A 12,920-nucleotide genomic window follows, 5' to 3' on the forward strand; every position below is an offset into this window, starting at 1 on the left:
AGGCATCCAATGCATGCCAGTTCCCTATCAGCACCCCGTTTCTGCTAAGACAGATACCAGTCCCTTGGGCAACCCTCCCAAAAGCCAGAATGCTGGTCCACATTCCATTCCTGTCCTTCCCTCTTGTTGAAGCATTTCTATGATGGCTGCCTAAAAACCTTGAATAATTCCAATATATGTGCTATCTCATTGTTGGTTTCTGTTGAGTGTCTTTTCTTAACTTGAGATGTTCCTGGTTCTTTGTATGATGAGTGATTTTCTATTGTACCTTGGACATTCTGGGTATTATGTTATGAGACCTTGATCTTATACCAATCTTTTCTTTCAGTGGTTCAGCTGAGACTGCTCTGGTATGGGAATGGGAGCGTGGTTTCATTGCTGCCAGGTGGGGGTGGGAGTCAAGGTTTCCCATTCACAATCCGTTGATACTGGGGTAGGAGTCCTTCATTGTTACTGGGCTAGGGTGGAATTTCAGGCTCCCCACTTGACTTCTGCTGACCCCACCTGGGCTTAAAGAGAGAGAAGGATATGTACTCCTCTCTCATCATGTTCTGGGGGCTTCATTATTGCCTGGAAGGGGTGAATGTCCCACATCCCTGCTTAGCCTTTTCTGAGACCATCTTAGGGAGTGGAGGTTGGGGGTATGTGACTTTTTATAGCCAGATGAAGGTAAAGGTCTAGGCTCCCCACTTGGTCTTTGCTGATGGGTGTGGGGTGAGGCCACTTTTTTCTCTAGTGCTTGGATAGTATGTGGCAGTTTTGTCTTGCATTTTTCCATCTTGCTAGTATACGAGGCTACCTCTTTTCTATTTCTTTGGCTGGAGCTTTTGGTGGGACATTTTTGTCTGCTTCCACTGGCATTTCTGGGTTGCTGGCTTCTCCATCACCAGGTTCAGGAGAGATATACTTAAAAACAAAACCCAGGGAAATCATTGCCAGGTCATTGCCTGGGTCTTGACGTCCCTAGCCAAAGTGTCTTCTATTTTGCAAAGTTGTATATATATAATGATATGTGTGTGTGTATCTTTCCTTGAGAGTTGGCTGCTCTTTCTGTTGTTGGTCTCCATCTCCTAGCTTAGTAAGTTCAACAAAAACTTTTTACCTAGGACTTAATACCTAAAGAGAATACTTCTCAAGGATATTGAGAGGCTCAGGATTCACCCTCTCTAGTCTGTTTTATTTATCCTGCAGGTTTGTTTTAGTTTGGGGAGCTTAGCTGTGAGACTAAGAACAAAATCTCCAGAAACAGGAAATGTTTTAGCCCTAATTTTTCCTTCTATTAAGCTCCTCTCACACTGCATGGCTCTCCAATCGGGAGTTTCCTCCTGGGTCCACTGGAAAGAAGAGTTGGTGACAGGAAGCATTTTGAGGCTAGTCTGGCCTATGTGACTTCCTCTTATCAGAGAAACAATCTTCCAAAGGTGACACAAAAGAGCTTTTGTTTGGCGCTCTCTGACAAGGAGTATTTGGGGCTCCAGTGAGAATTTGAGAGTGAAGAGTGTTTCTAAATCTTGCTATAGTGGTCACAGTGGATGGCAGAGGGTAGAAATGGAAGCAGCCTTCAGGGGCAGTTATTGTGAGGTTCATAATGGGAGAGGGAGTCCATAGCATGGGTGATGTAGAAACAGTTCAAAAGGAGAAATGTGAACTGAATGTAATACCTATTACATAGCTAGAGGTCCATCTAGAAGTCATAATTAGGAAGAAAAACAAGGAAAGCAGTTATTAACTGTATTTCCCTGAACATATCTGTTTTCAGTATTTATTATAATGGAATTGTTTCAATTTTGCAGCGATCTTAGAATTTGTGAGTGTACTTGCTAATCCTGACTCTGGTGAAATATAAGATGATGTGCAACTGAAAGACAAGCTTTGAAATTTTAATGTATTTTCTATGGGCCACACCCAAGCACAAGTTCTAATTAAACACAGCTTTGGGGATATTACCACTTCTTTATATTTTACACAGCACTTTCCCACCCAGCCTCTCCTTTGATCCTCGCTAAAGGGAGCAAAGTAATTTTCTCCATTTTATGGATGAGCAAAAGCAATCTTAGCGTGAAGACTGGCCCAAGATGACTTGGCTGGTAAAAACAGAAATAGAACCCAGCTCTGTTAATTCATTGGCCAGTGTTCTCTTCAGTCTACTATACTTTCTTTCATTAAGATTTGGGGAACAAATTCAGCATATTTCTCTGAAGTGACCTTCAAATCAAAGTGAGCCTGTAAAAATACATAGCATTTTGGAATGCTACACATTGAAAAATCCAATAAATTAGCATTATATATAAATAATGTCTGAAGCCCCAAATGGCTTGCACTTGAATTTGATGTCTGTGTGTACAGGGATAAATTCAGAACTATATCTCTACTCCTGATAACAAAATATTTTGCCGTTAGAGTAATTCTGATTTGCATTGCCCATCTGTGTCAGAAATAAATCGACCATAGGAACTTATCTTTTTCTTCTTTCTTGAACTGAGGTATTCCTTACAGACAATAAAGTACACCAACCTTAAATGTGGAGCTCAATGAAATTTTATGTATGTGTAACCTCCACCCACATCAAAACATAGAACATTGCTGGTTCTACAGAAGGTTCCCTCTTGCCTCCCCCACCCCCCAGTCAGCACCTTCTCTCAAGGGTAACAACTAGTTTGACTGCTATTATCATAGATAAGCTTTTCCTGGAGTTCCCTGGTGGCTCAATGGGTTAAGGACCTGGCATTGTCATTATTGTGGCTCTGGTTACTGCTGTGCTGTGGGTTCAATCCTTAGCCCAAGAACTTCTGCATGCCATGGGCATGGCCAAAAACCAAAATGAACCACAGATAAGTTTTTCCTGATTTCAAAGCTTTATATAAAATAGAATTGTACTGTAAGCACTGTTTTGAATCTGGCTTCCTTTGTTTTTATTTTTTTTTCCATTTTTAAAACTTTTATTGAAGTATAGTTGATTTACAAGGTTGTGATGATTTCTGCTGTACAGCAAAGTGATTCAGTCAGACATGTACATGCATGCTCTTGCTCTTTCAGACTCCTTTCCCACATAGGGAACTCTACCCAATATTCTATGATAATCTGTGCAATATAGAAGGTTCCTGTTGGCCAATCATTCCATATACCTCAGTGTGCATATGCCAATCCCAACTACCACTCCATCCCCCTTACCTGTCCCCTTTGGTAACCCTAAGTTTTTCAAAGCCTATAAGTCTGTTTCTTTTCTTCAAATAAGTTCATTTGGATCCTTTTTAAGATTCCACATATAAGTGATATCATATGGTGTTTGTCTTTCACTGTCTAACTTCACTTAGTATGATAATTTCTTTTCACTGTCTAGCTTCACTTAGTATGATAATTTCTAAGTTGATCCATGTTGCTACAAATGGCATTATTTCATTCTTGGTTATGGCTGAGTAATATTCCATCTTTAACTATGCTTCTGTCAATGGACATTTAGGTTGTTTCTATGTCTTGGCTATTGTAAATAGTGCTGTAATGAACATTGGGGTACATGTATCTTTTTGAATTACGGTTTTCTCTGGATAGATGCCTAGGTGTGGGATTACTGGATCATATGTTGGTTCTATTTTTAGTTTTTTGAGGAACCTCCATACCATTTTCCATGGTGGTTGCACCAATTTACATTCCCACCAGCAGTGTAAGAGGGCTCCTTTTTCTATGTACCCTCTCCAGCATTTATTATTTGTAGATGTTTTGATGATGGCCATTCTGGCTGGTGTGAGGTGATATATCATAGTAGTTTTGATTTGCATTTCTCTAATAATTAGTGATGTCGAACATCCTTTCATGTGTTTTTTGGCCATCTGTATGTCCTCTTTGGAGAAGTATCTATTTAGATCTTATGCACATTTTTTGATGGTGTTATTTTTTTGATTTTGAGCTGCAGGAGGTGTTTGTGTATTTTGGAGATTAATCCCATGTCAGTCGCTTCATTTGCAAAATATTTTCTTCCATTCTGTGGGTTGTCTTTATGTTTTGTTTATGGTTTCCTTTGCTGTGCAAAAGTGTTTAAATTTAATTAGGTCCCATTTGTTTGTTTTTATTGTCATTAATCTAGGATGTAAATCTGAGAAGATAATTGCTGCGGTTTGGGCTTCCTTTGTTTAAGATGTGAGATTCATCTGTTTTGTGTATAGTGTTTGTTCTTTTTTGTTGCTCTGTACCATTCCCATGTGTGTTTCACCACAATTACTTATCCATTCCCCTTGTCTTAGTCAATTCAGGCTGCTGTAACAAAAATCCATAGCCTGGGTTACTTAAACAACAAACATTTATTTCTCATGGTTCTGGAAGCTGGGGAGCCCAAGATCATGGTATTAGCAGATAAGGTGTCTGGTGAGGTCCCTCTTTCTGGTTTACAGATGGCCACCTTCCTATGTCCTCACATTCTGGAGAGAGATCAACTCTTTTTTATAAGGGCACTAATCTAATTCATGAGGGCCCCACCCACATGAACTAATTACCTCCTGAAGACCTCACCTTCAAATGTCATCACACTGGGGTTTAGGGCTTCAACATAGGAATTTTGGGAGGACACAAATATTCAGTCCATAGCACCTCTGTTGATAGACATTTGGGTTGTTTTTAGGTTTCAAATATTATGAATAAAGTTTCTGTGATCATTTTGACCATATCTTTTGGTGGACATAAGTACTCATTTTTATTGGATATAAATCTCAAGAGTGGAACTGCTAAGGTAGGTGCAATGAAAAGACATTTTAACTTAGAATTAATTTAACTTAGAGTAATTTAACTTAGTATTAACGAAATAACTCACTTTGTGAAGAGCCACTTTAGAGATTAAAAATGGATCTGTGTTTTGTTTAGCAGGTCAAGATGCTCTGCCTATCAGATAGTAAAGGGTATTTTTGCAGTGGCTGGTCTTTCATGCTTGTCAGTAGATGGGTATTTATTTTTTCTGGTGTCTGGTACATAGAGTGCATCTCATCAAGGCTGAAGAGCTGTTTTGGTACAAGTTGTATAATTTTTTGGATGAGTTCATATTGTCTTTTTTTTTCTTGGGTAATGTGGCTCAAATGATCAAAAATAACATAGAAAAGTTAAGTTCACTTTTACAGAAATTTGCCTTAGGATTATATCTTTGTTTTGAAAGCGAAGGTACACGTACAATTTTGTGTAATCCAGAAACTTATTAACTCTGGTAGTATAATTTTACATTACATCAAAGGTAAAGAATTTTTAAACATCATATGTCTGCTAGAAACATTCACTAATGAAGTGCGATGTTGAAAGGGTATGGGGAAAATTCCTGTGGTCAGGGAAGCCAGTGAGGTGGTTGTAAACAGAGGAGAAAACTGGGAAAGTGCTCCAAATGAAGAGTGCTGTTTCTGGAAAGGACTGAGTTTCTCCCATTGTGCTGCACAACTGAGAGTGCAATACGACAGAGACCTGCCTTAACCCCTTCCTTGACAAAGGTGATTACTTCAGGTTTTTGAGGCTTTCTGTTTTGTTTTGTTTCTTAACAGAATTTGATAATGAATGAAAACAATAACTAGGATCCCCTTTACGGGCAATTACTTGTTAAACTACTTCTGGTCTGCAAATGGTAGAATACCTAGACTTCTTCTTGAATGTATTTGAAACCCTTCAGGGCCTCCATGAAGCCTGGGTTAAGTCCAAAAATTTTTTTTTTTTTTACCAAGGCTGGCATTTGCCAGCCCTGCCTGCCTCATCAACTCCAACTTTTGACAGTGTCCATAAGGCATCACTGTTCCACAGTCTCTCGGCCCTTGGTGTTTTGGTGTGTTTCTCCTCTGCCTGTAATGTCCTTCCCCTGCCCAAATTTGCCTAACTTTCCTCATTTATTTTTATTTTATTTTATTTTATTTTTAATTTTTTGTGATTATTTTTAATAGTCATTTCCCCAATACAATAACTTGCATCATTTAAGGCTAAGTCCTGCCATCACCTTTCTTCTCAGATCTACTTCTTTACCCTAAACTGGCAGAGATGACCCTCTACTGTTCTGCTTTAGTGCCCTGTGCAGCCACTGACCAGACTCTGTATCAAAATGAAACTCTCCTTCTGTTTCTCTTCCCATTAGACTTGAAATTGCTTAAAATAAGTTGCTGTCCTCAGGACTTAGCGTGGTGCTGGTCCTATGATAAGCACTGAGTAAAGGCATGTTGAATTTGATGTTTGGATGGACATACAAGCCAGCTTTTGGACTTTAGTTAATGTGCTCATGCATTCAGTAAACATTTGCTGGCCCTTAGGGGACAAACGTACTGCAGGGCACTATGCTCAGAACTGGAGAGGATACAGAGATGAACACTATGTGGGCTGAGATGGGAGTTTATTCCAATAGCAGAGTGACATGCCCACAAATAACAAAACTCTAAAGTGCCTAATGCCATAAAGGAGATAAAAATAAAGGACTACAGAGGCTTAGAAGAAGGAGCAGGTACTTCTTGGTGGGAAAATGGAAGCAGAAGAATTAATAGAGATGGAGTATTGGAGGAAGGACTTAAGTGCAAATAGGACATGAATGAGCCAAGAGCCTCCAGTGCATCTTGTGGTTGATTTTGGCTGAAAAGAGTAGATCTCATGATGGGGTAATGAGCAGCGTGAACCAATTAGAAATGTAGGAAGTGGCCGTATTGGAGAGGGCCTTAAATGCCAGGCTGATGAGTTTGTGTTTGATTCCTATCAGTTGGAGTGATCTGGGAAGCCTGTGGAAGTTTCTGAGCAGATTAGTGACATGGGCAGAGAAATCATTTAAGATTAATCTGGCAAGGGCATATTTTAGTGTTCTCTTAGTAAATCATTATTAGGTAATTAACTGCTAAGCTAATAATTAGTTTTACTAAATAGCATGGAAAAACTCCCAAGGCCTGTAGCTCCTTGACCTTTTAGCACTTGTCCTTTCTCACGGGAAATCTAGGTGAGGTAAGGAATCATATGACCAAATGAGTTCTGAGAAATGAAAATTGAGATTGGCAGAAGAAAGAAAACACCATCAAGACAGAAATGGCTCATAAAAATATATAGACAGGAGTTCCCTGGTGGCCTAGCAGTTAAGGACTCAACATTTTCACTGCTATGGCGCACATTCAGTGCCTGGCCCAGGAACTTCCACATGCCACAAGTGTGGCAAAAAAAAAAAAAAAAAGCATAGACATATAAAGTGTTGTTTGCTTAGGAACTGTGTCCAAAACATTGCCTTTGACTGTCTGGAAAAGTCTGGACATAGTATATGAATTATATTGTTAATGTTTATACCTTTGGGGATAGTTTAGATCACTTTCAGTTAAAAATAACTGTAGTTGTAACCTAAGACTGTCTACTCTTAACTCTCCCCTATAAACAGTGGGTACTGCATTGTCAGTTTGCTTTATAGTATGTTATATAACCAGAACATCTGGTTTCTTGCCACCGTAGGCCAGGCCTTCAACACTTCATGGTCTGGATTATAACACCTTTCTCCTTGGTCTCCCTCTCTCCAGTGCCTCAAATCCAGCTTTTAGCACAACAGCAACATATGGTAGGAAGAAAACTGAATGGAGCGTCCGATTACCTCAGTTTGAATCCTGGTGATACTGTTCATGTTTATCCCCCTGGCCAGTCATTTCACCTCTCTGAGACTCGGTTCCTCAACTCTAAAAAGGAAGTCATGATCCTTGCCCTGGCCATCTCAAGGGGCTGGCACAGGATCATGAGAGAACGCTCTGAAAACTGTTAATGGTTTTTACTAGACTTGGCTATATTGCCTGGCTTTCCACCCTCCATAATCTAGTCCCAAGCCATCTATCTAATTTCATCGCTCAGTAGTCTCTGGACCCTGTCCCCCTCCTGACACACACGCAGGAGGTATTCCTCTCATCTGGAATGTTCTCCCCTCTTGTCTCTGCTCATCCAAACCCAAGCAGTAACTTAGGGACCAATTCACATTCTTACGTCCTCCTGGACATCTTCCCTGATGACTCCAGTGCTCACTGACTTCCCCCTTCTCTGAATGTTGACAGCCCTTAGTTATTATCAGCACTTGCCTATATACGTTGCCTTTTATCACTGGCTCTTTCATTTACCTAAGGCTCATGTCTCTAACTAGATTATGATTTTAATGGTGCTTTAGCAAGTTCATTTACCATACAGTGAATGTTTATGAGGATGTTTCTTCTGTGTTTCTCACTGAACCAAGTATGGAACTTAATAAATAGTTGTTGGCTCATTTATTTAGAAATTCACATACAGACTTTCTTAAAGAGGCAGGTGAACCTATCTTCTCTTCCAAGAGCTTTGAGAAGCTCCTTTGAGTAGCTCTCATAACAATCCACCTCCCTTCACTTCTACAGAACCACAGAAAGGCCGTGAGAATAGGACTGTCCTGTAGAACTGTGATAATAGAACTATTCTAGAGCTGTGCTGTCCAATATGGCAACCACTAGCCACCCATGGGTATTGAGGACTTGAAATGTGGCTAATGCAACTAAATGAATTTTTAGTTGTATTTAATTTTAATTATGATTTTTTTATTTTTAGGGCTGCACCCATGGCGTATGGAAGTTCCCAGACTAGGGGTTGAATCGGAGCTGTAGCTGCCAGCCTATGCCACAGCCATACAATCCAACACGGGATCTGAGCTGTGTCTGCGAGTTACACCACAGCTCACAGCAATGCCTGATTACCGACCCACCGAGTGAGCCAGGAATCAAACCTGCATCCTTATGGATACTGGTTGGATTCGTTTCCACTGCGCCGCAATGGGAACTCCTTCATTTTGTAAAAAATTTTATGGCCATATATGGAAGTTTCTGGGCCAGGGATCAAATCCAAGCTTGAGTTGTGGCAGCACTGGATCCTTAACCCACTGTACCAGGCTAGGGATCGAACCCACACTTACGCAGTGACCCAAGCCATTGCAGTTGGATTCTTAAAATCCACTGCACCATGGCAGGAACTCCTAATTTAAGTTAATTTAAATGTAAACAGCTGCATGTGGCTAGTGGCTACTGTATTGGATAGCTTAGATCTAGACCAGTGATTTTCCAACTACTTTGATCCAATAATGCAATGAGAAATACATTTTATATTGCAAACCAGATTTTAATATACACAGTACACTGTTGAGTTATGATGTGCTGTTTGAAAAATATGCTTCTCAGAGTTCCCATTGTGGCGCAGTGGTTAACGAATCCGACTAGGAACCATGAGGTTGTGGGTTCGATCCCTGACCTTGCTCAGTGGGTTAAGGATCTGGCATTGCCGTGAGCTGTGGTGTGGGTCGCAGATGCAGCTCCGATCCATCCGCGTGGCTGTGGCGTAGGCCGGTGGCTATAGCTCCAATTAGACCCCTAGCCTGGGAACATCCATATGCCGCGGGAGCGGCTCTAGAAAAGGCAAAGACAAAAAAAAAAAAAAAAAAAAAAAAAAGAAAGAAAGAAAGAAAAATATGCTTCTCATTTTATAGGTGAAGAATCTGAGGCCCAAAGAAGTACAGTAATTTCTCCAAGGTCACATAGCTAGTTAGTGGCAGGGTGGGACTAGAACCTACATTTTAGGATTCCTAAGCTAGAGCTATTTCCAGAAGAGGTAGGATTGATTCTTCCTTTCATCAACATACCAAGAAAAAAAAAAAAATCCCGATTTTTTCCTTTATAATGATGGAGAAAAACCATTTGACAAACTCTTCATTTTGACTAAATATTGTCATGTTGTCTTGCTTCCTACATGAACTGTGAGCTCTGTATTTGGGTATTGCTGCTTCTTGGTGTGGATACTGTCCAAAACCAAGGATACAATACCAACAAAGCTCACTTGGACCTACTGCATAATGTGACACTGGCACTAATGTCAGATGGTCTTCTTGGTAATGCAACCATGCTTTCCACAAAAGGTTGATTCTTAAGAATAACAAAACCTGGAGTTCCTGTCGTGGCGCAGTGGTTAACGAATCCGACTAGGAACCATGAGGTTTCGGGTTCGGTCCCTGCCCTCGCTCAGTGGGTTAACAATCCGGCATTGCCGTGAGCTGTGGTGTAGGTTGCAGACGCGGCTCGGATCCCGCGTTGCTGTGGCTCTGGAGTAGGCTGGCGGCTACAGCTCCGATTCGACCCCTAGCCTGGGAACCTCCATATGCCGCAGGAGCAGCCCAAGAAATAGCAAAAAGAGAGGGGAAAAAAAAAAAAAGAATAACAAAACCCATTGATGATGAAATCAAGGGGATTCTCACCTCAGTTTGTATGAGTTGCCTCAAGTCTTGAATTATAAAGCAACCAAATAGTTTCTCCATCTAATGTGCTACGTTTTTTGTATGCCTTATCAAAAAGAACTTTTACAGAAGTGGCATCTTTTTATTCTTCTGAAAAATAGATCCCTTCAAAAGTAAAAAGAGGCAGCAATCTAGAGATGTAGTGATCTGTGTGTTCAGTATATTCCGAACCTGTTTGTGCATGGAGTCTCATTTTCTCCTGGACATATCCGCATGCATTTCAGTTAGCAGACAGCAGGCAATTATGTGTCCCTAAGTATAAACAACAAACAAAATATGCTTAAAAATACACTTAAAAGTATCACTTTAAAGGAAAACCAGAAAGAGTCCAATTTTGCATTGCATTTGATTCTTATCACCATTGGCAGTAAGATGAATTGACAGAAATCTCTAAGAAGTGCGTGTTGTGGGGCCAAGATTCTATGGCCCGGTTGCTTTGTCTAACTGAAAACCAAAGGGTCTCATCACCTAACAATGGACCACCCCCCCCCTTTCCAACTGGACTGGTTATCTCTTTGCTGACTTGTTCTGTCATTTGTCAGGTGCAGCCTCATATGTTCTACCACCACCAATACTAGTTAAGTAGAATCTCAGTCATAAACTCTAGCTGAATGATAAACTTTAATTAAGAGTCTCTCGTGGAAGTCTAAAAATGACAAGGTTTTCTTAGGGTGTTGGCGTTTATACTGGTCTGTAGAGAAATCACTCATGTCTTTCACATTATTTGACAATGCAGCATCACTAAGGTGAGACTTGCTGAAGAAATTCAAGAAAACTTGCAGTTGTGACCATGAAAATCCCTCTTGAAGGCTAAGCATTGTCCAGTTCTCTATTTTCAAAATTCTTAGTTGTCAGAAAAGCAAGGCACTAGGAGGGAGTGTGACCATGAAAATTCCTCTTGAAGGCTAAGCATTGTCCAGTTCTCTATTTTCAAAATTCTTAGTTGTCAGAAAAGCAAGGCACTAGGAGGGAGTGTGACCATGAAAATCCCTCTTGAAGGCTAAGCATTGTCCAGTTCTCTATTTTCAAAATTCTTAGTTGTCAGAAAAGCAAGGCACTAGGAGGGAGAGAAATAAAGATGAGGGCAGGGCCTGTGCACAGATCAGCAGAGGCTGGGAAGACCAGGACATTAAATGGACCTAGGAGGGAAGGGATGAAGGCACATTTTAGGTTGAGTTTTGTTCTGTATTCTTCCTGCCTTCCGAGGCTCTGTTAATCAGCCTGCCATCTACCATATCCCTCCACACAATCCCTATGCAAGTTGATTTCTTCTTCACTTTTTAAAATTTTTATTTTTGTTTGTTGGTCTTTTTGCCTTTTCCAGGGCCGCAGCCATGGCATATGGAGGTTCCCAGGCTGGGGGTCTAATTGGAGCTGCAGCTGCCAGCCTACACCAGAGCCACAGCAATGCCAGATCCGAGCTGTGTCTGCAACCTACACCACAGCTCACGGCAATGCTGGATCCTTAACCCACTGAGCAAGGCCAGGGATCGAACCTGCAACCTCATGGTTCCTAGTCAGATTCGTTAACCACTGAGCCACGACGGGAACTCCCCTTCTTCGCTTTTTTTAAAAAAATCTCTCATTCCTTTGTTGTCAAACTCATGGATCAAACATGTTCTGGCTGGATCAAGATTTTTATCTCCCTACCCCTATCATGTTTTTCCTGCTACTGTTTCATCACTTACCCCTGAAACCTGCAAGTTATTTTTGACTCTTTCTCTCATTCTTTCAAGCCTCACCTCACATGCAGTTGCTCATCAAATCCTTTTGCTGTTCCCCCAACCTCTCTTCCCCTATCCCACTTATTTATTTCCACTAAGGCTCAGCACTGATGCCATCTTTTCTAGGGTGTAGAAGGCCCATTTATACCCAGATTAATCATTTGCTGCCTTCTGCATTACTTTCCTTTTTTTTTTTTTTTTTTTTGTGTCTTGTTAGGGCTATACCCACAGCATATGGAGGTTCCCAGGCTAGGAGTTGAGTTGGAGCTATAACTGATGGCCACTGCCACAGCAACACCAGATCTGAGCAGAGTCTTCAACTTACACCACAGCTCATGGCAACATTGAATCCTTAACCCACTGACCAAGGCCAGGGATTGAACCTGCATCTTCATGGATACTAGTCAGATTCGTTTCTGCTGAGCCACGATGGGGACTCCTCCTTTTTTTTAATTGAAGTATAGTTGATTTTCAAAATTACATTAGTTTCAGGTGTACAACATTGTGATTCAGCATTTTTACAGATTATACTTTAAGTTATTACAAGATAGTAGCTATAGTTCTCTGTGCTATATAATATACCCTTGTTAATCATCTATCTTATAATCGTTCTCTCTTGATCCCATGCCCCTAATCTGAAATTCCTCCCCGTTCCCTCTCCCCTTTGGTAACCACTAGTGTGTTTACTATATATATATATAAAGTCTGTTTCTGTTTTACATAATACATTCACCTGTATTATTTTTTAGATTCCACATGTAAGTGATACCATATAGTGTTTGTCTTTCTTTGACTTCTTTCACTAAACATAATATTCTCTAGGTCCATCCATATTGCTACAAATGGCAATATTTCATGACTAAGTAATATTCCCATATATATATAATCACATATCTTCCTTATCCATTCTTCTGTTGATGGGCACTTGGGTTGCTTCCACA

At 40.6% G+C, this 12,920-nt stretch overlaps 1 protein-coding gene across 6 annotated transcripts in view; it reads left to right on the forward strand.

Moving 5' to 3' along the window:
* The window catches only part of ATG4A (autophagy related 4A cysteine peptidase), an 87,405-nt gene that overhangs the window by 28,292 nt on the left and 46,193 nt on the right, over positions 1–12,920 (forward strand). The window lies entirely within an intron of this gene.

This window comes from Sus scrofa, chromosome X (assembly GCF_000003025.6).
Source record: "Sus scrofa isolate TJ Tabasco breed Duroc chromosome X, Sscrofa11.1, whole genome shotgun sequence".
Classification (NCBI taxonomy): Eukaryota; Metazoa; Chordata; class Mammalia; order Artiodactyla; family Suidae; genus Sus; species Sus scrofa.